Source organism: Aegilops tauschii, chromosome 3 (genome assembly GCF_002575655.3).
Source record: "Aegilops tauschii subsp. strangulata cultivar AL8/78 chromosome 3, Aet v6.0, whole genome shotgun sequence".
Taxonomy (NCBI): Eukaryota; Viridiplantae; Streptophyta; class Magnoliopsida; order Poales; family Poaceae; genus Aegilops; species Aegilops tauschii.
The window spans coordinates 542,786,306-542,813,159 of record NC_053037.3 but is presented as its reverse complement, the minus strand read 5'-3'; positions in this window follow the sequence as shown (position 1 = coordinate 542,813,159).

The window sequence follows — 26,854 nt, the reverse complement described above, 5'->3', positions numbered from 1 at the left end:
ACCTGCCAGCGCATGCGCCTGCGCGTGTACTGACGCGCACGCCCGTGCCGGTGCCCGTGCACCTGCCAGCGCATGCGCGTGCACTGACGTGCGCGCCCGTGCCGGTGCCCGTGCACACGAATGTCTCCGTCGCGCCGTTGACAGCGCCTGTCCCTGCGCGGGTGCCAGTGCCCCCCTCAGCGGCATGGATGGCCGCCGTCGACCGCTTCCTTGCGCCAACGCCAGTCGCCTCCTCCCGCCAGTTGACTCGCTCCGAAGTCCAGAACATTTTGGCCTTCCTTGAAGCTAGGCCAACGTCTAGGAGTACGCCAACAATGGCGCAAGATGCCGCCGTCGCCATCGGTCAGTGGCCCGACGACACACAGAGCACGGCAGAGGAGCCGCTTCCCACCGCGAGACGCCCCCGCCGCCGCCGCGTAATCTAAACTTGCCATGAAAAACGTTCGGATTGCCATGCTTAAAATCCGAACGTTTATCATTTCCGTTTATTTTATATCGATCGTCGTATAATTTAAAGTCGGAGTCGGACTGAACGAAATGTATGGTTTGATCGATTGAATGTTCTGCTAGAGCTGTATCAAATTAAATATAAAACATCATCAAGCCACATGTATTCCTTGTCATCCAACGACCTAGACTGCTTCAATGTCGAGCGCTCAACACGTTTAGCGTGCAATTAATTTCATGCCAAAAATAGTGCTAATCACATGACAACACGCAAATAATATCCTAGTAGTTAATATCCGCATGCACTTAATATACTTTCAAATTAACGTGCATTGCACGTACACACTGACTAATGCTGCTAGTACGTGAAACTGGTGCCGTGACTTGTGAACGCGTCCAGATATGGTCAACGGCAACATCGCCCGCGAGTTCTTCCTGTTTGCCTGTGCGTCTAAACGCAGAAGGGGAGGAGAGAGAGAGAGAGCACACATGGAACCAACCAGTAAGTGAAGGCGAATAGTCCTAAAAATAATATTACATGTTATCCATTAATTAGGCTGTGGTAATATAAAAACATTATGTGAACAAAGGGGGTACAACAAACATTGCTATTCTACGTATGTTGCCTATTGACGTGCGGCTTGAAGACCCGTTCGCATGTTCGATCCTCGTCCTTCATTTTTTAATTTGTATATGGGTCCAAATTTGTTTCATGACATGTGGGCCCCTCAGTGTGTAGTTTGTAGCACTTTAATTTGTGGGTCGAAATTTATTCCATTCCAAGTGGACTTCGGTGTGTAGTTTTGTAGCTTATTTATAATAATTAAAGAGAACAACATAGTTTTTTCAATAATACCATGGTGCGACGTTGAAGGCGAGAAAGGACGTGCGAGAGAGCGATGATCGAGCCAGAGGGAAATCAACTAGGGGAGTTGCGTGGGTTGCAACGGTGTTTGGAGTAGTTGTGGGCCGAATGCTACGAAAATATAATCTAAACCGACCGGAATAAATGCCTACACAAATTAATCCAAGGTTGGAGTGCCCCTCGCAATGTAAATAGCTCCGGCTTTGCGAGGGATGGAGAGGTAGTAGCTTCAACGCGCGGAAGATACGGTGTGAGAAAGCGAGGTCAATCGAGAGACATATAGACAGAGAGACAAAGTGAGTGTGGTCCGACATTCATTGAACAAATATATATGCTCTGGAGAGATATGGTCCGATTGAGCTTTTTGGCAAGGGTGAGGGCTGTAAGATAGAGCTTGAGAGATGATCCAGTCACAGACGTGTAGATATATTTTGTGCGTGGGAGGAAGCAAGGTCAACCGATCACATAGGGTCGCCGTGCGATCGAAAGAGTGAGACGGGTTGGAGAGAGTGAGCTAGATAGACGATGTGCGTGAGAGAGTATACAATGTGAATAGGTCAAATTGGGCTCAAACATGGTGATATATCGTTTTTGTCCGAGAAAGAGCGAGGTCAATCGAGACATACGGAGAGAGAGAGATTGAGTGAGCGTGGCCCACCATGAGGTCAAAAGAGTGGCGGCGGCTTGGATGGACTGACCTAGATAGACAATCTGCGTGAGAGAGTATACCGTGTGTCGATCGAGGCCCGAACAGGGAGTTATATCATTTGTGTGTGAAAGAAAACGAGGTTAAACGAGACTCGGATAAAGATATCGAGATTGAGCGAGTGTGGCCCGCCGTGCGGAAGAAAGCGTGAGACAGTCTCGAGGGAGTGACCTAGATATACAACGTGCGTGCGTGCGCACGAGAGGTTGGGGGGCTAGATAGGCAATGCATATATTTAGCGCGAGAGGGTGAGAGGGAGAGGGGGGGGAGAGAGAGCTCGGCATGGGGTGCAATGGCGGGTGTGTGAGGTAAATACATTTGGTAACAGAGTGGAAAAAAGGGGTTGTGTAGTTGAGAGACTTAGAGATCGAAACATGGAGAGAAAGAATGAACGTGTGTTGGAAACCGATAGCTTCCTAAGGTGGTTAGGAGAGGAAGATTGACCGATACAGGAAGTATGTAGCGTTTGTGCGGGGGGGGGGGGGCTAAAAACAACATTTGAATGTACATAGTACGAGACTTAATAACGATGTTTCAATTCGGTGTACATTGTAAGATTTGCACTACTAGGAAAAGGCCTACTAGTGGGGCACCAGTTTTGCCTACTAATGGCGCAGTACTGGTGCGCCACTAGTATCACGCCACTAGTGCGCCATTAGTATCTGGTATACTAATGGCGCATCACGTCGTGCGCCATTAGTATAGACCAACATGCGCCATTAGTGTGCCTCCCAGGGGGCGATATTTACACATGTGCTTTGCCATACTAATGGCGCACTGCGGGGTGATGCGCCATTAGTATCCTTTGGCATACTAATGGCGCATGTTGGGGTGATGCGCCATTAGTATGTATATTAGGGATTTTTTTTCTTTTCTGATATTTGCACAGATTACAAAATATATTATTGGACAGAATATAGACAGCACCACACAGCAACAGCAGATTCATCGAATACAATAGAAGATTAGTCTCCGAATACAATTCATCATATTAGTCTCCGAATTCAAAAGACTGAACAAAGATAGAACACTACAAGTCTCAAGACCGCGAGTAGCGAGTTTGTCTTCACATTACAAGTCGATATCGATCATCTAAACTACCATCACATAGAAGAGAGCTGCGGTCATCATGATGAGCATCATCGCAATGAAACTGGTCTTCATCCGGTTCCTCCAACTCTCCCTCCTCTCTCCCGCTAGATAGCGCGCGTATCTAGATTCCGCCTCCTCCCTAGTGGTGTACCCTTTGTAACTGTTACCGCTGAAACGGTGAACCTGTCTCCGACACTCCTCCCAGTCGTCGTAGACTCCGGGAACCTTACCCTTGTACACGACATACGAAGGCATCTCTATGCACTAGCCAAACAACAGACAATACATAAGCAATATATAAGTTTGCAACAAAAGGATCGGTAGAGAAAAGCAAGACATTAATAGCATGATTCATGGTCCTATTAATAAATAGCATCGATTACATCTAAGTTGAACGACTGTCCAAACCAAAGAGACATACAAGTTCATCAAAGTTTAATTACAACATGAGCTAATCGATGTTTCAGAACTACACATAGCATCACTACTTTCGACTCGACTCATGGGACCGGAGCGTGGATGAAGCCACCGTCTGTCGTGATGGTCATGAGGTCGCGGGTGTTGTCAGCCTGCATTTGTAGCGTTGTGTCTATCTCACTGTTGAACGGTTGATATTTGAGGTAGAACTACCCCGAGGTACGAAGGACATCTTGATGGATGATTTCTGCAAACTCCGACTGGATGCGAAAGAATTCTTGTCGGATGTCCGCGTCCTGGATTGCCGCCAAGCTTGCGGCCCAATCTTTGAGATTATTTGGTAGCAGAAGGTGATTATGGTCCCGTACGATCGCCCGCATGTGATGGAGGGCGTAGTAGGAATCCTTCTGACCGCCAGGCGGCTGCTTGACGCAGGGGAACGTCGTATTGTGGGTGAACACGTGCCTGCCGTACCTACGAGCTGGCCTCTTAAAGGTGCCTCCAGATGCGGCGTAGCCGGGGAGAGCATCATCAAGAACTTTCTTGATATTTGTGTAGTCTATCTTGGAGTCACGGTCCGGGTCGAAATACGTGGCCATGGAATATTTCGGGCTTAAGAGGATGAGTGTGCAATGTGTGTCACTGCACAGAACACGGAATGTTAGAAAAAAAAGAACGATCGAAATCTAAGAAATCATATGTTACGGGGCGGTTAGGGGATGACTTACTCGGGAAAGTAAGGCATGACGAAGTTATCCTTATCTGGGTTTGCCAAAATGACGCCTTCAAGGTGTGAACTCGCGACTTGCCGGTCCCTAGCGTTGCCCAAGATCTTGGCACGCATGTAGAAGGGGTCGACTATCACAATGTCCGGGGTCTTGTCTCTAATGATCCGCATCTCCATACGCAGCGAAAACAGCCGAACGAAGGTGTAGTGCAGCGGATGAAGGTTAAACATAGCAAAGATGTCATCAAACCGCAGGACGATCGTACCCCCGACGGCGCTATCCACAAAGCCCTTGCCCTCTGGCACCTTGGCCACGAAAACGGGTATGCCACATCATTCTCTCTGAGACGCTGCTTCTCCAAAGAAAGAACACTGTCATGCAGACTCCGCATAGCACCGGTTGCAGCATTGAGCATATTTATCGGTAGCATCGCCCTACCCGCCACATGCACCCTCCTCGAGATATCCTTAGGTGAAGGTGGCCCGTCCTGAGCACGGATCGTACTCGGTGCCGGCTGGCTCACACAGGCGCCCTTGTTAGTCTTTCGTTTCCGTCCCTTTTTCCTGATGTTGTATTGGGATCGAGTTCTGCTCACAGACCTCCTTCTTGAGCGTGTTGGGGCTGATAATATTTCGCACCTCAGCTATCTGAGGCTCGGTGAAGGCGGCAGCTGGAGGCGTCTCCTGAGAACTGAACGCCAGAAGACGCCTGTTGCAATTGGGTTTCTCCGCCGTACCAGCTAGATCGCGGTCGTCTTTAATTAGCATACTCATGTGAATGTACTTCCTCTTCATGCACAACCAGGGGGAAGGTTGTACATCCACACAAACACAGGCCAGGTGCTATGTGTGCTTCTCTGGCTGCCAAACGGATTGACTCCATCGGTGCTCGCGCCCAGCACGATGTTCCTTGGATCCTTCCCAAATTCTGGGTGTTCGAAGTTCAACGCTTGCCCCTGGCTCCCATCCTTAGGGTGACTCGGCATCTTGTCTTTTTTATTTATCTCCGGATCATTTGCGTCATCTTCTCGCTTCTTCTCCTCCCTATCCGCGTGCCAACGCAGGAGCTTTGCTACCTTAGGGTCTGCGAAATACCGCTGCAGACGAGGAGTGATCGGAAAGTACCACACCACTTTTCGAGGAGCTTTCTTCCTCTTCTTGTATCGAGTGACACCGCACACCGGACATATGGTAGACTCCGCTTGCTCGTCCCGATAAATGATGCAATTGTTCATGCACACATGATATTTCACGTGCGGTAAATCCAGAGGACACACGATTTTCTTCGCCTCCTCGAAACTGGTCGGGCACTTGTTCCCCTTCGGAAGACGTTCGTGCCAGAATGACATGTTCTCGTCGAAGCATGTCTCGGTCATTTTGTGTTTTACCTTCATCTCCAGAGCCATGAGCGTTACTTTCAGGCGGGTATCCTCGGGCCTGCATCCTTCATACAATGGAGGAACCGCGTCTATCTCCAGTTGATCCAGCTTGGCTTTCTCTCGGGCGGCAGCTCTTGCGTTATCCGTCTGCTTGAGAAGCAGCTCTTGAATATGAGGGTCCTGCACCCAGCCCATCGATGGTCCATCGTCGTCTGCTCCGCCGGCAACTTCATCTTCATGATCATGCCCTTCGTCTGCTCCGGCATCTTCCTCATCATCATGTCCGGCATCTTCTACATGATGACTTTGTACAGCATCACCGTCGTGATCATGTCCTGGAGATTCTTCGTCTTCTCGCCCGCCCGAGCCGTGGTGGTTGTCTTGCTGCCCTTCCTCATTTCTTGCCCGGCCCCCAAGGACGACTTCATAGTCATCTTCATCACCTTGCCACCGATAGCCATCCATGAAACCACGCAAGAGCAGGTGGTCCCGCACCTGCCCGGAATCTGGGTCCGCAATAAGGCTCTTCAGCTTGCATCTTCGACACGGACATCTTATCTCCGTCTCGTTCTTTTCAAGCATCTCGGCCTTCGCGGAGCTCAAAAACCTATTCATGATGCCTTCGGTCATCGTGCGGACCATGGTCGCCTGCGGGGTAGAGCAAAATGATATTTTAGAACCAAGAAAAAATTTGGCATGACTTTCCCTAAAAATAGGACCAAAAAGAATGCATAGTGCCAAAATTCTCGCCGAAACGGAAATGAATCAACATTCCGGCAAAATATTGGCAACTATCGCATTTCAAATACCGGTACCTACAAACACAAACATATATGCAACACCACAAACGTATGCAACACCACAAACATACATAGATCTAGCTAGGCCATAAAAAGTGCATGTGCACGTTGTTGGAGGGAGAACAACATAAAGATAGCTTCCCCCTTACTTACCTATCAAAAAAAGGTAATTTAACCACTTAATTTGCATGAATTTATGGTGCAAATGAGGTGAGGAGGAGGAGGCAGCCGAGACAAGCTTGGAGGAGGAGGTGGAGAGAATGAAGTGGGGAAAGTGAGTGGGTAGCTGTGGCTGTCCAAAATATGTAGCTGGTCCCAGGTTACTAATGGCGCACCACCTACAAATGCACCATTAGTAACCCTGGTTACTAATGGCACACCTGCTGGTGGTGCGCCATTAGTAGTTTTGCAAAAAAAAATATAGTAGTGGCGCACTATGAGGCTGGTGCGCTATTAGTATGTTTGGAAAAAAAAAATTTGTTACTAGTGGTGCACCGTGTGTCTGGTGCGCCATTAGTGTCTTTCATACTAATGGCGCACCAGGACATGGTGCGCCACTGCTATATAGTAGTGGCGCACCACATGTCTGGTGCGCCATTAGTGGCCATTTCATCTATAGCCCTTTCCCTAGTAGTGTTGAACCGAGGACCAGGAATACGGGTAATTATTTCGAATTCGTGGCATACTAAGTTTCGAAAAGTTGACATTGACTCAGTTTGTTGTGCTATTTTGTAGGTCATATGTTTGAATCCATCCAAAAGTTTTCTCACTACCATGGTGTTCATCATATACATATGAATTTGTATTAAAAAAGTAGCGTGGATACAGTGAAATGCGAAATCCAGGTTAGAATTGGAGATCGCTACGTGACACACACTCGAATTCAAATAACTAACTACGCGACACACACTCTAATTCAAATAACTAATTACGTGACACACACTCTAATCCACGTTAGCATGGGTACCGTTTCGTTTTTTTCAAATAACTCCTCATTAATTAATTTATAGTACTCCCTCTGTTCACTTTTATAAGACCTTGAAGACATTTCAGACAATGTGCAAAACAGTTCAGTTTAAGTTGTCTAAAACGACTTACAAAAGTGAACGGATGGAGTATCTCGTTTCGAATGACTAATTATTGCAAGGAAAACACGGGCATGGTAATACATACAGATTCATTTGCAAATGAAAGAATATTCGTTTGCATTATCAAATGTAGGTGCACCAGGCAGACCAGGGTCGTGTCGGGGTGGACGCTGCTTCGGTGCCTCAAAGGCAACTGCCTTTGGGTCACTGACATGTGGGCCAGCCACCTGTTGGGCCCACATGTCATGGACACAAAGGCAGGAACCTTAAGGCACCGAAGCATAGTCCTGTCGGGGTGGTCGCGTGTGTCGGACGGACGCGTAGCACCCAGCCACCCACCCCCCTTCCCCCAAAAAAAGGACGACGACAATATATAAGTTCGCGCTTCCACATTTCGGATTGAAATATCTGGCAGCCCCAATTCGAGCCCTGCAAAATCTCTCTTCTCCACCGTCCCCTTCCGCGCCCAGATTGCTCAAATCGCTAATTCGCCGCCAACCCTCGAATCACCCATCGTCTCATCTCTTTCCCCACTGTTCCCTACCTCTGTGCCGGACAACGACGACGACGAAGACGACGGTCGCACTTCACCACCGCACCGGAGCTACCTCATCTACGCCCTCGTCCACCGCACCGGGTGGTCCCCCGACAACGTCGGCCGCCGCAACCGACGTGCCTCAAAGACACCGAGTTCCACCGCATCAGGTGCGCTTCATTGACGCCGTCTCCCAGCTCACCGGGGCTACTTCACCGAGCACATCGTCGCACCTCCGCCCCCCGAGGCCATTGGGGCTTCACCAACGGTCTCGCCCACCGCATCGTAGCGCTCCGCTGCCACTCAAGATCTGCATCCATGCGCGGCCAGCCAACGCCAGCGCATCACCCTCAACGGCTCTAAAGTGACCCGACTCTAGCTAGGCGAGCATGCCCAAACGCCGGCCCGAACTAGGTATCCACACATCACTCCCTTGTGCACTGTTCTGACGATGTTTGGATATCCTTTCACTGCTCTCTTCGCTTACACGCCTATGCAACTATGACTTTAACTCTTATTTCTTCTGGAGATATCATCTGAAACAAGCAAATCCATTTTTAGCGAAGCATGACGGTGCTACGGGATCTGGTACACATCCTGCACACCCGTATAACCTTGTAAGTATCTGTCCTCCGGTACAACATCAAGGTCGATTCCTCTTATTTGATCAACCATTCACCGTGTCAAAAATGCAGAGGGGGATGCAAGGAGCACAAGGGCTGCACACCCAAGCAAGTGCTAACATGGACTTGTACATGGAACATCCCAAGAGCAAGCAGAGCTACAGTGAGCCTGTACAACGAGCTAGCGTAAGTCCCAGCATTTCATTTAATTCGTACTGGCATTCGTGTATGATTTGTGTGCAGTGGCTGATCCACGAATTCAAGTTACCAGGGGCGAACATTTAACTTAAAAAATACGAAGGCACTTGCACTCCGGAAATCAACATAACTTGAGAAATGTGAAGCTACATGCACTTTGAAAACCAACTAATGATCCAAAGTAGTTCAGATTATAAACACTAAATGATGCAAGCACCAAAAAACACAAAATGCAACATGGTGTATAAGGACTACAAACATGGTCTGTACCTGCTTGAATTATTCGTTCTCTGGCTGAAAATATCGAAGTGTAATTGCACGTATAACCGGTGCGCAAACTGCATATCAATATATCTATCCTGCACAAGTATGGCAATAGTTTCAAACAAATGATTAGAAAAGTATTTATGCTATGTTGTCATGATACGGGGACTTTCTGGTAGATGGCCTCGACGTTTCCTCAAGCTATGAAAATGCACTATAATTTGCTTGTCATCAATGCCTGCAAATCTCTGTCTCTCTCAACATAGTATATCATCATTAGACACTAAATCCTTCAATGAGCTTGCAAAATGCTTGCATTAGATCCCTCATTAGACACTATATGTTCATCACCACGAGCATGTAAAATGTTTGCATCAAATCCTTCATTAGCAGTCGGTTCATTAGACACTTCAGGCTCAAGAACAACATGAGCTTGTATGTTTGCACCGGAAACTTTATTAGATACATCAGATTTAGTCAGTTCAGTATTGATTGGGGGAGTTATAAAATAAGTAGAAATTGGTTTCATTTTCTCATATATTCCCTACATACAAGCAGTTTTACAACACCGTCAGGTTTAACTATTGGCCAGAAATTGAAGAGTTGAATTAGATATAATCAGGGATGTGATGTACCTGCTCATTGCGCATGCTACTCTTGCAAGCTGCGACTGTCCATTTGCGCAAGCTCGATGCCATGCCCGTGCTGCCGCTGCTGCCTCCCAAGCAGGCTACACACAGGGTTGGATCTTCATCTTCTTGTCCTTCCATTCGCTTGAATCCCGGCGACCGCCCTCCAACGAGGGCGCGAGGAAGTGCTGTGTCGGTCTGTCCAGCCGCGGCTAGGTTAGGAGCGAACCAGACTGGAGGCTGGAGCAAATGAATTGGGATTTTTCCTGCTGTCGATCGATATGGGAGGCGCTCGTTTGGGCCGCGAGCTTGCTATAGGGCCTGCCTTGCACATATGTTATTGGCCCATCCAAATTGAAACATTTTTCCTCATTTTTTACATTGCCTGCTCGTGCGTTGGGACGAACAAAACTAGCGTGGGCCAACCTGGACGACTCAAACTAGGTGCACACTTTCCAGCCACCTGAGGCGGCCGCCCATACCAGCCCTATGGTGGCGTCGCCCCTTTTTGCGTGTATGATTGGATAGTGAAAAATATTCCAATGGCGATTTTGATTTACCCACAGAATGGTTGAATTGCTTTGTTTCTATGAACTGAGTTCGCCAATAATGTGAAGGATGCCAGTCTTTTCATCCTATTGTAGATTGCTTAGATCTCGATATGCCAAAAGTAATCACATGAAATATACAGTAAAAGCCGGTGTGATGTGTTTGGCTACAACTAGTCTGACTACACGTCCTCATATAACATATCAAGGACGCACCGTCTTACCAGATTAACCATTCGACTTACCCACGCAGTGTGGGAAGAAAGAAGTATTGGGACTGCGTATCCAAGCAATTGATGCCATGGACTCCTTCGTACAACCTTGTAAGCGAAAAAGAAGTTGCAGTGTGCCTGTACAAAGAACTAGCGTAAGTTCAGTTACCTGCTTCTCAGAATTTTAGTTAGCCACTTATTGCAAAATTGTTCAATTACGTTGCTTGGCTTAATTTAGTTTGCTACTGATTACATAATGGCACAGCCTGTTAATCATATTGTAGACTGCGCCTATCTATGTGTTTGATACTTACTGTGAAGAATTACCTGTTTGCCTTAACTTAAATATCTACTTGTTTGTTTAACTGCTTTGCTGCAGCAGCAGCGGGTTACAATGATGTTAATAACTACTTTTCAGCATCCAATTGAAACTCTTTAATTGCTTGTTTGTTTAACTGGTTTGCTGTTATAACTCCCAGTTGAGATGTTTTGCTAACTTCAACTTTTCTGAATCCAATCGGAACTTTAATGGCAAAACAGGTTAGCCCAAGATCAAAGAGCGAGGTCCCCATGGACGTTGCATCATCCCAGAGCAGTGGCACCGGCCCAATTGTGCATTATGGATTGCCAACTGCTGATGCTCTAGAGGCTAAACTAGTGGTAGAAAGAGATTCTGCTTCTGCACTTAGAGATGAAGTTGACATGTTGAGGAAGCAAACAGCACAATCACAAGCAGTACCCAAGACAACCATTAAATATTTGGTGGATTTCAAAACGAAGCAAGCTGAGACTGACCAGATTGTTAAGGTCCTGAACGAAAAAAGGAAATTAAATTCCTACTTGGTAAATCATAGGTGAAATGTTCTTTCCATAGTTGAATAACCTTTGTGTTGTCTGTTCATGTAATCAATCAAACCATTTGTTTTAGAGATCATGTAATAATTGTTTTTTTTGTTTTTTGGTTTGTAATTTTATTTGAGCACAAGTCTGTATTAATTGATAAGACTCGGAAACATTTCATTTGGATTGCTGTGCCAGACCTACAAATATGCCAATCGGGCTGAATGTGCATTCAACAATAGTAGTAGTATAGATGGACCATAAGTGGCACGCATCGGAAAGGGCCAAGATGCTGGCTAAAAAAAGGATGCTGTTGTAGCCAAAAAAAAGTACAGCGGCCTGGCTTATGTATGTTAGTTGATATTATTGATCCATATACTCTATAAGTGTTTATATGTCTGTTAGTTCTGTACATTCTTGGTTGATTGACTCGGTATTTGAATCTTGATACATCGCTTGTGTACATATCTAAATGGGAGTACACATTATGCTGCGTGTGACATTTGAGTTGGACATGAAGTGTTCCAAATTTTCGAATTCACCTTAAACTGGATTCTAGTTTCTGAATTTGAGTATCGGCATTTGTAAACCATATTCATATATGACAGTGGAATACATCTTTGTCGTCCTTTTGAAGATATATAAAAACACATAGAATGATTTACAAAGATTCATATAGGAATACAAAATGGATTCGAATTTAGTTGCCAGGGTAAACGTGGATGCTTATTGTCCCAAAATTCGAAAGAAGCAGCAAAATGTCCACTCCCACGTCGGCTTCCCGAAGCCAAGTGTTTGGGAGATGGAAATTATTGTCTACCCATTACACGGACAATCCATCGGCCCGATTTCCACTGCTCCAAATAGGGGTAGGTTAGTAACTTCAATTAGACGTGACACGACCGCCTCTGAGCCCATTCCAACACGGTGGGCATCAAACATGGGCGGCAAAACTCATTTGATTCAAGCTCGGCCGAAAGACCTTTGTTTCTCCCTCCATTCCCCATTCATACACGGTGGGCGGCAAAACAAACTCGACCCGGCCGAAATCAATGTAGGCCAATATTCTCAATAGGGGCAGGTTTGTAACTTCACTCAAACGTGACACAACCGCCCTACCTGTCAGCCCCGTTCATACACCGTGGGCACCAACCATGGGCGCCAACCACCCTCTCCTCGCCCGAAATCGCTCTGGGCAAATATTGGCGAGATGCGAGATTACCGTCCTATCCCCAACCGAGGAGACGTCCAAATTTTAAACGGGGGCTAAGTTCGTAACTTTCCCATATTTCAGACAGGCGCGTCCCAAAAACATGGTTCCCCGTACCTCTCCTTCCATTTTCCCATTTATACACCGTCCGCGCTAGAACACCCCATCCCCACACCAGCCTCCGTCCGCCACCCCATCCATCGCCGCCGTCCTCCACCACATCCATCGCCACCGTCCTCCACCATGCCGGAGTGCCTACCAAGATCGCGTTGTCCACTGCTAGAGATGGACGTTTCTCATCCACGGCGACAGACCAATAGCCTTGCATCGCGTCCTTTCGCTTCATCGGCGCCGTCGTCCTCTTTGCCGGGGCCGCTCACACGACCTTCTCTTCCACCGCAACGGGACTTATCCCCCGATGCACCCGTCTACTGTCGCAGATCTGCTTCAACGCAACTGACAGCCATCGCACCCCCGATGCCTACACGGCGCCGCAAGAGAGGTGGTACTTCATATCTCCTCAACTTTTTGATCTCAACCAGAAAATAGATCTTAACCTGGTTAGTCTACTTTCTTTTCAGCTCTTAGAATTTAGTTCTTAGTTCGAAGAAAACAATGGATGCTAAATATCATTTCTCCGGTTTGCAGCTTCAAATCTGCCATGGCATAGCCATAATACGGTTTAATTGATCATGCTTAGGGTTTAATTGATCATGTTGGTTCCGTGGTGGTTTCTTTAATAGAAATCGGAGGGGAAACCCTCTTTTGCTAAAAAAATATGCTTAGAGTTTCCCCCTTTTATGATCACTATATGACCAGAATACGTGCTTCGTGTCATAATAACACTGCTCCACCCATCAAGCTAAACTAACTTAGTTTTTCAAATATGAATCTGATATTATTGAAACAGAGTTGTTTAATTGGTCAGCTAAATGTTCCTAAATTAGTTTCGAAAATGCATGTTCGCCGCTCGGGTGTGTATCTCTACAGGGTGCCCACGGTGGGCCGGCCCACCCTAGGATTTTTGGTCGTCCCAGGCCCCGATTCCCCTCTGTTCTGCTGCGCGCTTCCGATCTCTACTCGCCCCCAGCCGCCTGCCTCGCCGGCGACTTGCCGTCCCCGGACGGCATGACTCTAGGATGAGATGCCGGACTAACAGGAGGCCAGGAGCCGCTCGCCCAACAGCGTCACCGCTGCCCGGGCGCGCCGCCGTGCCTACCTTCCCAGTCCGTTCAGGGCTCAGGCATGCAGCAGCCACCAAGCCAACCCGATTTATCCTGAGATACGTCCTCAACACTCAGCAGCCACTCCTCATCACCCATTTTCTAATTGATTCATTACTCATTATGCAGGACTATCATTAGGGTTTGTTGTGTGCTCAGTGCTACCTACACTTAATGGTTCAGATGTATTTCGGTAATCTTTAGTACCTCTAAAGTTCACAGGGTTTTCAAAATTCCGGCCCTCGGAACAGAAACTAGTCATTTTGGATTTTTGGTCGTAGTGACATTGCCCAGATTACTACTGCAAGCCAGGTTTGTTGACAATTTTACTTGTCTTTCTTACTCATTCGATATAATATCCAATTATTCACGTCGATTAGTTGCAAACAATAAGTGCTAGACAAACTTCTTCATTCAGATTTTGGACGGTCTCTTACTGCAGTTACAATTCTGCATACTTGTCCTAGTAAGCTCACAAGTAAATGATTGATTCACTACATCTATGCTTGCCTTGTCATATTTGTTGTCAATATTCTTTTAGGGTGGACCACCCTGTTTCTAAATACTAGAACCATAGAGATGAGTGAATAGTATTTCTCTATGTGATCTCTTCCATCATGTGTGGGTAACGAACACTGCATTGTATAGAAAGAAAGTGTCATTTCCAGCTTTTACATAGGTTTCGATCTTTTACATGGAATACAATCTGCCTACTTGCTTTGTGTCGCACTATCAACACTCCACCCTTGAAGCTAAACATTACCCCACTCATAATTGCTTAGTTTATTTGTTCAAATATGAATTTCATATGATTATAATGTTCCTAGTTCAGTTTTGAAATGTGTACCTGCCTGTTATAGAGACATAAGGGGTTTGTATTTCTGTGTGTGGTCTGGTCAGCACGGTTGGGGAGGTGAACTTTGCTTATGCAGGGGTTTAGAGGGAGACACTCTCCGAGTTGAATCCGCAATGCATTCCATAGATAATCTGACAACTTTTTATGTTTTCATGAATCTCAGATTCTGAACAGCATCATAATGATTATGAGCTTGCGCGCATGAAAAGAATAAAGCAGAACAATGCCATGGCTGTCAAACTTGGCATTAAGGGACTGAAATCAAGTCTGGATGCAATGCAATGCAAACGCTCTCCACCTACAGATTCATGCTCAGAATATGATCCTAACAGTGATTCTGAGCTAGAGGGAGACCTAAGTCAATGTAGCTCCCTAGTGGAGGAGTCAGAGGAAGATGCCCTATCTTATTCACCCATCAAGGTACTTGCTCTAACTTTCCAAGGTTACATTGCTCGCACATATCTTGCAACTGATGCTTTGCAGTGCTTCTACTTTGTTGAACTGCCATTAGCTTAGTTTACACATAATGTATGTGAATACGCCCTACCTATCCATTTTCAGTACATATTCCATCTTTCATCATACCATATTTATCCATTCAAATGCTGTTCTTGTGTATCAGACGTTCAAAAGGAAGAGGGTGATTGCTGATCGTGGACGAGCACAAGCAAAGTATTTGGAAAAGGTAGTGGCACCTGATAAATCAAATAGCCCATTAGGTGTAGTTGCAATATCACCTGACCCACAAAATACCCCAACTCTAGCAGACTCTAGCCCTACTACACTGGTCATTTCTGATACCCCAACTCAGCAGACCCCAACTGCAGCAAACAGTATGATTATGCCAGTTGACATAGCACTAGTTGTACGACGCAAAACCCCCATTCGAGCAAAGAGTACACCAAATCCAGTTGCCAAATCCCTTTTCGAACGAGAGAGAGCCCCAATTGCAGCAAATAGGACCCCTGTTCCATTTCTTCCCAGTTTAGAAGACGAAGCTTATGTTGTTGTCAGGAACTTTGTGCGCATCTTTCCTTCATGGAAAGATTATACCACAGACACAGAACAATTTCCAGTCTTCCTCCGCAACTTACGCGTAAGTAATGTACTAATGTTATTCATGGTCATTACGGCATATGTTTCTGCTGACAGAAGAGACAAGATTTCATTCTTTTAAATAGGCGAGGAGCAAACTGGATTGTGATGACGAGCAAGGGTTGGTTGCGATTTTCAAGCAATCGTTGATGAAGTATCGTTCCTACCTGAGGCAAGCACACTTCGATGGCAAGCCTCTGAACGAAATTTCTGTAAAGTCTCCGGTGCTACATTTATCCGACGGTGACTGGAATAATCTTGTTACACATTGGTTTCAGCTGCAGCATAAGGTACTGTTTATGATATCACATCACAATTTGAACTACATTTCTGCATTTGCCTTAATGTCTCACTTGTACGAAAACTGTTAGCAGAAGAACATTCGTTCTTAAGGGACCACAGAATCTCGCAACTATACTGCACACTGTATTGCTCTTGTGAGTACCTCTTGCCCTGTATGACCATACTTACTTTCATAGCTGTTTGATTATGTAGCATCACTACACATGTTAGCCTCGTAATCGTCCATTTGGTGGACATTATAAGATCCGTATGGACTCTTACATAAATTTAGAATTAACCCAATGCTTTTGAAGAGGTTTAGCTCTGCAGTCCTCTTGTAAGGACTGAACGTGGTCTATCACTGTACTTACATTAACAGCTACTCCCTCCGTCCCATAATATAAGAACGTTTTGTACAGTACACCAGTGTTCAAAACACTCTTGTATTATGGGAAGAGGGATTGGTTCATTTTGTAGCATTCTGCATCTTATCTCCGTCGCCCACCATTTACTAAAAAAGATCAGATCTATATTTAATCTTACCAACAAGTAGAATACACAGACAATGCCAGTGCAGAAGTGTAGCCCATTGCTCTTGTCAGTACATTTTGTCCTGTAACGCTTGTACTTCCAGGGATTGGTAGTTGATTATGTAGCATCAATCTGCATCTTATCTTCATTATCCTCTATCCCTTCTAGTATTATCATATCTATAATTACTCTCTACAAAATGTAGAGTACAGGAAATGCTTATGAAGAAGATTCTGTGGTGAAATTCTTGAGTTATCCTTCCCTTGACATGGAGAACGGCATTATAAAGCCGGTGTTAACTGTTAATGTAAGTCAGTCCTTCTAAAGCCTTTATCCTCAACTGTTGTTTAATTTGCTCATACTCCCTATCGTTTACTGCTGTTTAGTTTGCTGTTTCTACCAAAATGCATGTTCGTAAGAACCTTAAGTTCTAAGTTTTACTTGTAAAACCAAATTCCTTATTCATACCATGCACATTACTTAATACTCCCTATATGTATGCTTGTTTGTGGATCTATAATCCAGTGTGTGGTGAAGAAGCCCACGTTTGCACAATGTCATCTCCTATTTTATCTTACTGATGTGGCTGATGATATGAACAACATGCCATGCACATTATCCAAAATAGATACAATGATTTTCTTTGCCCTTCATCTATGCTTGTTATGTTGACATGGTAATCCAGTAGTGTGGTGAAGCTCCCCGCATTATGAACAATGCCAAATTATGTTATTGATATTTTGAACTTACTCTTTATTTTCTAATTTGAAATTGGATAGAATTGACAGAACAGTTATCATCTTTGTTTATACACGTGCAAAACATGTCATCTCTCTGCTTTGTTTCAGGGTGATATGCCTGATGGCATGCACAATTCTGCTGAAGGCTGTGAGACAAATCCAACATATATTGCAGCAAAGAAGGCAAAACATCTTGAAGATAGCGAGACAACCCCAAAGTCTTGTCTTGATGCAGTGTTCAAGTTACTAGAGACTAACAGTCAGACAAGCTCATAGAATTCGTTGTCTGAATCAGTTCGACTTCTTCAGTCCCAAGTTCTAGCAGAAAGGCATTCTGCAACTCAACTTCGACTTGAAGTCCTATCTCTAAGAAAGATTGCGGAGAACACCAATGAGAACGTCATCGCTAAACAGCTACACCTGGAAGCTATGACCGACATGCTAGGCCGGTCTCACAGCCTTGCTCAGCAGCTTGCGCAGCAGTTCCCCCGCAAGCCTAACCTTTCTTGAACTGTCTTGGAAGTGGTCTCGGTTCAGTATTATTTTGTTACGCTGCAATGGTGCCCAGTTTTTGTAATCTGCTTCATCATTGCGCTTTATGATCACCGGTGGCGAACTTTGATGCCCAGTGGATGTAATATGTGTAATAGCCGTGATAGCCTAGCATAAGTTGCTTGCTTATTTATTTCCTTGTTGTCTTGTTTATTTGTTTGCTTGTAGTCAGTGCAGTTCTTTTTCCACGGTTTGCTAGTGGCTGCAATAACCTATTTTTTAAAACTAGGCCACAATAACCATGGGCTAATATTTATTGTAGTGACACTGGGCCTCCTATGGGCCGTAGAAATAGTGGGCCTTCTCCGGGCCGTAGAAACAGTAGGCCTTCTCCGGGCCGTAGAAACAATGGGCCTTCTACGGGCCATAGAAACAATGGGCCTTCTACGGGCCGTATCATCAATGGGCCTTATACGGGCCGTATGATCGACTGGCCAAACATGGGCCAATAACAGGCCGCATTATGGCCGTAAACGGGCTAGAGTTGGAATCGTCGGTTCATGGGCCGACCATAACGGGCCATCGTTAATAGGCCGTATTTGATGACGCTATGAAAACGGCCCAACGTATTAACGGACCACAAACGGGCCGACTGTAACCATGGGCTGAATTTGGCCCACAAGCAGAAAATGGCAGTAACAGGCCGTAAGTAAACGAATGCTGGAAATGAGCCCAAGAATAAATGGGCTCTGAGAAGGCCGAAAGATAACATGGGCTGGAAACGGCCCAACAGAATAACGGGCCGTTAATTGGTATAAAGTGATACACTGTTCATTACGGGCCAGGTTCACCATGGGCCATTAATGGGTGTAAAGTGATACACTGTTCATTACGGGCCAGTTTCACCACGGGCCGTTAATAGGCCAAGAGTTACATAGGGCCTCATATGGGCCGAAAGACGTCATGGGCCATACATGGGCCAGAAGTGAAAACGGGCTGGAATCATATTGGATGGCCCAGATGACGCTACTGGGCCTAATTCGGATAGGGCGTAATGGGCCTTCGGTTAGCGGGCTGTAAATGGGCTATATGCGAACAGGCCGTTAACAGGCTTTCCATGGGCCGGCCCGCCACCTTTTGACCAAGTCAAACGGGCCGGCCTTTTCACAAGAATGGGCCTCTGTTGGGCCGTCCACGTGTCGACGTATCATAGGCGCCTTCTGTCCAATGAGTGGATGACATCTGTCCCAATGATGAGCTGACACGTGTTTCCTCCAGCCAATGATGATTTTATACGTGGAAAATTCCCATTGGTCGGGGCTGTTAACGGGTTATCGGATCCAAAACCTGACTCGATAGCTTAACGGCATTCCGTCACGGTCGATGCCATGTGTCGGTCACCCTTGACGAAAGCACTTCTGTGACGCGCGATTTATCGTCATGGAAGTGGACACTTCCGTGATGATAATTTTGGTAATGTCATGGAACACTTCTATGATAGCATAGGTATGACTATCTTGATTCTGTCATAAATTTTTAATGGATGTACATGCATGACAAAAAACGTGACCTACTGTGACAAACACGTATCATCACGGAAGTGTATTTTTTTTGTAGTGAGGGCACTGTTGATTGCCGGTAAAACGTTGAGATGCCTGGTTTTTAACTCTAGTAAATCCATAACTCGTCTAAAATTCATGAAACTTGGCATGCTATCATGGAGCGGCATCAACATGCCGTGGTAAAAAAATTGACCCATTCGGGGCTAGTTCGGGTATACGCTTCTCACAAACCAGAGCTTCTCACAACTAGCATGATGGTTTCGGTAGGGAACGTCCCACCTTTGGGTATGAAATGATATCCTTTGCCTCTTATTGATTTCATAAATTTTCTCGTGTCAAGATAGAACAACAGGAGTGTTGTGTCAATTTTTGGGATTTTTCGTGGTTCGTTTGGATATTTTTATGCATAAACTGAGTTTTCAATGCATTTATGTGCATGATTCAAATTTGAAGTTCTTGCACATGCTCCAGTGCATCTAAATTTGTTGAAAAATCAAGTATGTGTCCTGGGTGCATGCTTAGGTCCCGTGCAAGAAATGGGAATGAATTTCAAACACTAGGGCACATTTGATTGCCGGCAGAACATTGAGATGCCTGGTTTTTAATTTCTAGTAAATCCAAAACTCGTCTGAAATTCATGAAACTTGGCATGCCATCATGGAATGGCACCCGACATGCTGTGGCATTTTTCGTGTCCATTTTGAGAGAAGACGCACTCGAATAATGACAGCCAACAAAGGCATTTTGAAAAAATAGCTGCGACTTTAATATCCCAAACGTTTGTAGAATTCAAACCGTGTGCGTTCTTTTAACCATTCACGTGACGCCACGTGTCTTTGTTTTAATGGTTGTAGGAGGTATCGTGCGGGCAGCTAATTGACCTTGACTGAACAGGAGGCGTGCGAGCGTAGTCCGGTGTGCAGGCTGACCAAGAGGCGCGCAAGCTGTCCTCCAATGCGTAGGTTCACCGGGAAGCGTGCGAGCTGTACGCTGTGCAGGCTGACCGGGAAGCGAGCCCTTTGACTTCCATGGCCGCCCGCCTTCCTCTCCATTAATGGCGCCCGAGCCACTATTTAATACGGGCGGCCTTACTGTTCGCCCCCCATTCCCCTCCCTCCCGCAGCCACAGACCTCCACCAATGCCATGCCGCAGAACGATCATCTGCCACTAGTCTTCAAGTTTGGTGAAGTCAACTCCGAGCCGGAGAAGATAAAAAATAAGGAGGAATGGGGCCTCATGGACATGGCCCAGAACGAGCTGGCCGCGGCGGTTGCTGCCCCCGCTCCCGTCCCTGCTCCCATCCCTGCGCCCGCGCCAGCGACCACCCCCGTAGCATTGACGGGCTAGTCACCGAGCACTATCGCAGAGCTGGAAGCCGCGGGCGTCAGCGAGGTCTCCGCGGACCCGCGCGAGCTCGTGTACATGCCAGCGCCAGGGCCCGTGCCCATGCGTGCCCCTCCACCCACCGTGGTGCCGGCCCCCGTGCGTTTGGCTGCACCCCCCGTGCCCGTGCCCGTGCACGCGCCCCCCTCACCGGCATGGGAAGGTGCCGTCGACCGCTACCTCTCAGCGGTGCCAGTTGTCGTCCTCCCGCGCCCCTCCCGTCGATCGAGCGATGACATGATGTTTGATTTACAAGTGAAGAACATTTTGTGCTGCCTTGAAGACTTCAACAACGGCGTCCCGGAGGACGACAACGATAACAACGGCATGGCATATATTTTTTTTGGGGTTTAATATTGTATCTCGAATTCTCGATCATATGAGTATAAATTCACAGTGTGACTGAATGAAAGTATGGTTTGAACGATCTTGCATTTTTATCTCTTAATGTACAGACTTATCAAATGATTTTCTTTTGAAAAAAAATGTCAATGGTTTTTAAATATAAAACACTCATCGCAAACGTTTTAGTTAGAACACCCGGATGTAAACCGACAGCTTCCCCGGGAAGCCAAGGGAAAATGTGCCGAGCAGGATTTCTGCATCCCTTCAACGCAAACGGTTGTTTTGCTTGACCCGTGTGCAACCACGTACAAACAATTGGGTAAGATTTGCATATCTGTCATTTTGGGTATGTTGCCATTTGTCAAACTGGAAAGATTGACATTTGTTTATCTAGTAATATTGCCATTTGTCAACCTTGTAACACTGCGATTTGTCAAAATATGCAGCTAAAAATCACTAGCACTATCTAATTTTTGCAACTAAAATCACTAGCACTGTTCATATGGACACCACTAGCATGCGTGAGTCGATGGACGCATATGCAAATGTACCATTGATTACATACAACAAGTCATCAGCCCACAACGACAACGAGGATACAAGTTGGATTACAGATTATTTCCAACAAAACTTCTAGTAAAGTTTTTCTCACACAACAAATAACAAAGCGATGAAATGAACTTCACCTCAACCACTCGTCGGCGTTGGAAACGCTTGCTTTGAACCATAAGTGATTCTCTGGGAAGGGCCAACTACTGTCAATCTCGAGACCAAGGCAGGACTGATCATCCAGGCTGAAGCGGCGTATGTCAGGACCCATATTGGGACGGTAGGGAAGCATAGCAATGCCCGAGGTATAGATACAGTTGCTTCTCATATATGGTAGTAATGTTGTGTCAACAACAGCTGGATCGCCTTCCACCATCATTGGATAGTTTTGTCCAAGAAAGAGTGAGTTTCCTCCAAGACTTTCAATACTGAACCAGGGAGAAGGTGTTGGTGCTAGTACACTAGTATCCTTCCCGAATACACTACAGCAGATGTTGGAATAGGTTCGGAGAGTGCGACCATGCGAGAAAACACCTGCTTCCTTAGTAACATCAGGAGTGCCCTGTATAGAAACAAGAAGAAGAGGTGATCCATCGGAATAAGTTGCCAGGCGCCACTAAGTATATGGGTCTAGCTCTTCCTCATGCTCATTATCATTAGCATCGTCATCTCCCCCTTCGTCATAAAAATTTACAAGTATAGGTGGTGGAATGTTCACAGGACCATTGAAACACAAGAAGGTTAATTAATTAGTAAAGGGAAACTAGCTAACCCGCATGCATGTGGATGAAACAATTATAATTACGGTGGAAGACAAACGTACCGAAAGCATGATTATTCCATGCAAAACAGTGCCACGAGTGGTGGCAGCAAACACAAGACCCTCATATTGAATTTCATCACAGTACTCATCCGTGTACAGAAATTGATTTTTGAGCAATATCCATCGAGGCGTGGAATTCAGGAAGGCAACAAGCTTTTCGAAGATAGCAATAACTTCATAGTTCGAGTAATCCCAAGAGCGGCTGGGAACTCGACAAATTGCTATCTTCCGTAGACGACAGTCACCATGATCGTATTTGAGCTCACATTGAATACCGTTGTACTCAACCTCTGGGCAGTCATCTGAGATTCTTGGAAGTGGAACTCGGTGATGAGTGTACACACACAAGTTCCCACTCGTAGTTGTACCCAATGTAAACAACCTAATCTCCATTTGCGCCTGCCCAAGCCTTGCCCTCAAGCCATGGCATCTTAACATCATACATATCATTATAAAGCGGCATCAACTTGCACAAGGCGAGGCTTCCCTCGTCCCCGCACCAGTCATCAGGGTCACGGCAAAGAAGATAGGGGAGATCAACCCGCTCCTGGACCCTTGGGTTCCTTGTAATGATGTTATAAGTTGAGTCGAGAATGGTCTTGAATGAACCTGCCATGCTAGCCGAGGTGATGACGTCGCACCGATCAATGAGTTCCTCCACCGTGTCATCATTCAGATCGGGGCAAGAATAACGGGGTCGTTTCCGGCCTGTTCCCTCCATGGAGAAGATGATCGAACAATGGTAGAAGGAAGGGTGAAGGCGAATGGAGGATGGAGGAAGACCGTGCGACATCAGTTCCAAATCGAGAGGGAAAGGCGAAGAGGCGGTGGACGGTTGCCACGATACACGAAGAGGCGCCTGGGGAGCGAACGGTTGCCACAGAGGTCACACACTGACGACAAGGGCCGAGTGAACGGCATGCGTATATCCCACACACCTTGCTTTGGTTGACCGTTTCTTTTGTGTTTCCTAATCATAAACAGTTCATTCGAGTGAACGGTATGCTGTGTATCGCGCACAGCTTCATCTGGCTGACTGTTTCTTTTGTGTTGCCTAATCACAAACAGTTCATCCGAGTGAACTGTATGCTGTGTATCGCACACACATTCATCTGGCTGCCCGTTTCTTTTGTTCCTCCTCATCACAAATAGTTAATTGAACTGAACCGTATGCCCTTCATCGCACACACAACTAAAACCTGAACCGTGTTTGATGCATCCGTCTTCGCAAATGTTTTATACATTTCGGATGGTTTTTATACAGCACCGTTTGCGATTATTGCATCGCACACACTTTCTCGAAGGGTCTCTGATTGTAGTGTCACGTTAGCAACATCCTGCAGTAGTGGTATCCAGTGGGCAAAATATCTTTGGAGGTTGCTTTTGGAGATGATCATGATTCCAGATCTGAGACATTGACCTTTGAGGTGGTTAAAATCAAGAGCCATTATCATGCTCTGTTTGGGCTGCCGGCTTACGCTAAGTTCATGGCAAGGCCTTGTTATGTTTATTTGCAGCTTAAGATGCCGGGTCACAAGGGCACCATCACAGTGCATGGAAGCCGGAAGATAGCCTTGGAGTGTGAGGAAGGCGATGCTGCTTATGTTGAGTCTGTCTGTGCGACAGAAGAATTGAAATTTTACAAGGATAATGTTGACCCGGCGGATATGACATCTTTGAAGAAGCCAACCACAGAGCATGACCCCCTGTCGAAATTTAAGTCGGCAGATGACACTAAGCTAGTTGACTTCATTCCTGGCGATTCATCCAAGCAGTTCAGCATCAGTGCTAATCTGGATCAGAAATGGGAAAGCGCGCTCATCGATTCATCCATGAGAACCGGGACATCTTTGCATGGAAAGCTTCAGACATGCCAGGTGTATCGAGGGAACTCGCAGAGCACACTCTCAATATTGATCCAAAGTTTAAACCGGTCAAGCAATTCCTTCATCGTTTCAATGAAGAGAGGCGCAAGGCCATTGGAGAAGAAGTGGCCCGGCTCTTGGCGGCTGGGTTTATTGTTGAAGTTTTTCATCCTAAGTGGTTGGCTAACCCGGTGCTGGTACTTAAGAAAAACGGCACTTGGTGCATGTGTGTGGATTATATGGATCTTAACAAGGCATGTCCGGCTGATCCCCTTTGCTCTCCCCCGTATTGATCAGATTATTGATGCTACGGCGGGTTGTGAGCGTTTGAGCTTTTTGGATGCTTATTCTGGTTATCATCAGATCAAGATGGAAGTTAAGGACCAGGAAAAGACAGCTTTCATCACTCCCTTTGGATCCTTCTGTTATGTGTCTATGCCTTTTGGGCTCAAGAGTGCCCAGGCGACTTACTAGCGGTGTGTGCAAAATTGCCTTCATAATCAGATTGGGCACAATGTTCATGCTTACGTGGATGATATTGTGGTGAAATCCAGGAAGAAGGAAACTTTGTTAGATGATTTGAAGGATACCTTTCATAATCTCCGGGTCTACAAGATGATGCTTAACCGGGCCAAGTGTGTCTTTGGCGTACCAACAGGCAAGCTCATAGGCTTTCTGGTTTCTGAACGGGGCATTGAAGCTCACCCAGAGAAAATAAAGGCTATCACTTCCCTGGCTAAACCGACGTGTATTAATGATGTTCAGCGTCTGGCGGGTCGTATTGCGGCCTTAAGCTGGTTCATAAGCCGGTTGGGTGAAAAGGCTATCCCTCTTTACCAGATGATGATGAAGATAGATCACTTTGTCAGGAGTGACGCTGCTGATCAGGCGCTTGAGGCCTTGAAGAGCAATTGGCTGAGCCGCCAGTCCTTGTTGCTCCCATTGATAAAGAGCCTTTGTTGTTATATGTGGCTGCCAACAGTCAAGCTATTAGTGTGGCAATTGTGGTGGAAAGGAAGGAGTCAGGCAAGGAATAACTGGTTCAATGGCTGGTTTACTACATCAGCTGTGAGGTGCTCATTGAGTCCAAGCAGAAGTATCCGCATTGGCAGAAGCTTGTATATTGGGTGTTCATGGCTAGTCGAAAGCTCAAGCAATATTTTCTGGGTCATCCCATCGTTGTGGTTAGTTATGCTCCTTTAGGCGATATTATTCAAAACAGAGAAGCCACAGGTCGGGTAGCCGAGTGGGCCACTGAGCTTGGACCCCATGGTTTGAAATATATGCCTCGCACAGCCATCAAATCTCAAGCACTTGTGGACTTCATAAATGATTGGACAGAGCTGCAGATGCCTGAGGAGAAGCTGGATATCACATATTGGACTATTCACTTCGATGGATCCAGGCAGTTGGAAGGCTCGGGGCTGAAGTTATCTTGACTTCCCCACGAGGTGATAAATTTTGTTATGTTTTAAGGTTGATGTTCCCTTGTACTAACAATGCAGCTGAGTATGAGGCCTTGCTCCATGGTCTTCGGATGGCTAAGGAGATGAACTTAAGCCGGGTGAGGTGTTTTGGTGACTCAGATTTGGTAGCTCAACACGTTTCTGGCACTTGGGATTCTAAGGACCCACTCATGGCGGCTTATCGCCGAGAGGTTGATGCTATTGCTTGTCACTTCAAGGGCTATCAAGAAGAGCATGTTGATCGAAGGAAAAACGAGGCGGCTGATGCTTTAAGCCGGCTGGGATCCTAGCATAAGCCGGTGCCACCCAATATTTTCCTTGATATTCTGCATAATCCTTCAGTCAAACTGCCTACAGAGGAAGATCTTGCTATCCCTGAACCGGAAGCAGAGCTGGTGGTGGCTCTTCATGCTATTCTTGATTCGACAGTTTCATATTTGACGTATATGACCCGGGGTGAGTTACCTAAAGATGAAACATTGGCCAGGCAAATAACCCGGTGGTCTAAGTCAATGACTATTGTCAATGGAGAGTTGCATCATCGCAGTGTTATGGGGGCATTTCAAAGTTGTGTTTCTCCTAAAGAAGGTCATCAGATCCTATGAGAGATTCATGAAGGAGATTGTGGTCATCATGCCGGATCTAAGTCTCTCGTGGCGAAGGCTTTATGAAATGGATTTTATTGGCTGACGACTCATGCTGATGCTGAGGATTTGGTCAGTAAATGTGATGGTTGTCAGAAATTTTCAAGACGAGCTCACGTGTCGGCTCAAGAATTGAGGATGATTCCAATTTCTTGGCCATTTGTATTTTGGGGGCTTGATATGGTTGGCCCTTTCAAAAGGTCCAAGGATAAAAAGACTCACCTTTTGGCGGTGGTTGATAAATTCACAAAGTGGGTTGAAGCAGAGCAGGTTAGTAGGTGTGACGCGGCAACAGCGGTTCAATTCATCAAAAAGGTGATTTTCTGTTTTGGTTTTCCCCACAACAATATAACTGATAATGGCACTAATCTGTCCAAGGGTGCTATGAAAGAGTTTTGTCAATGAGAGCATATTCGA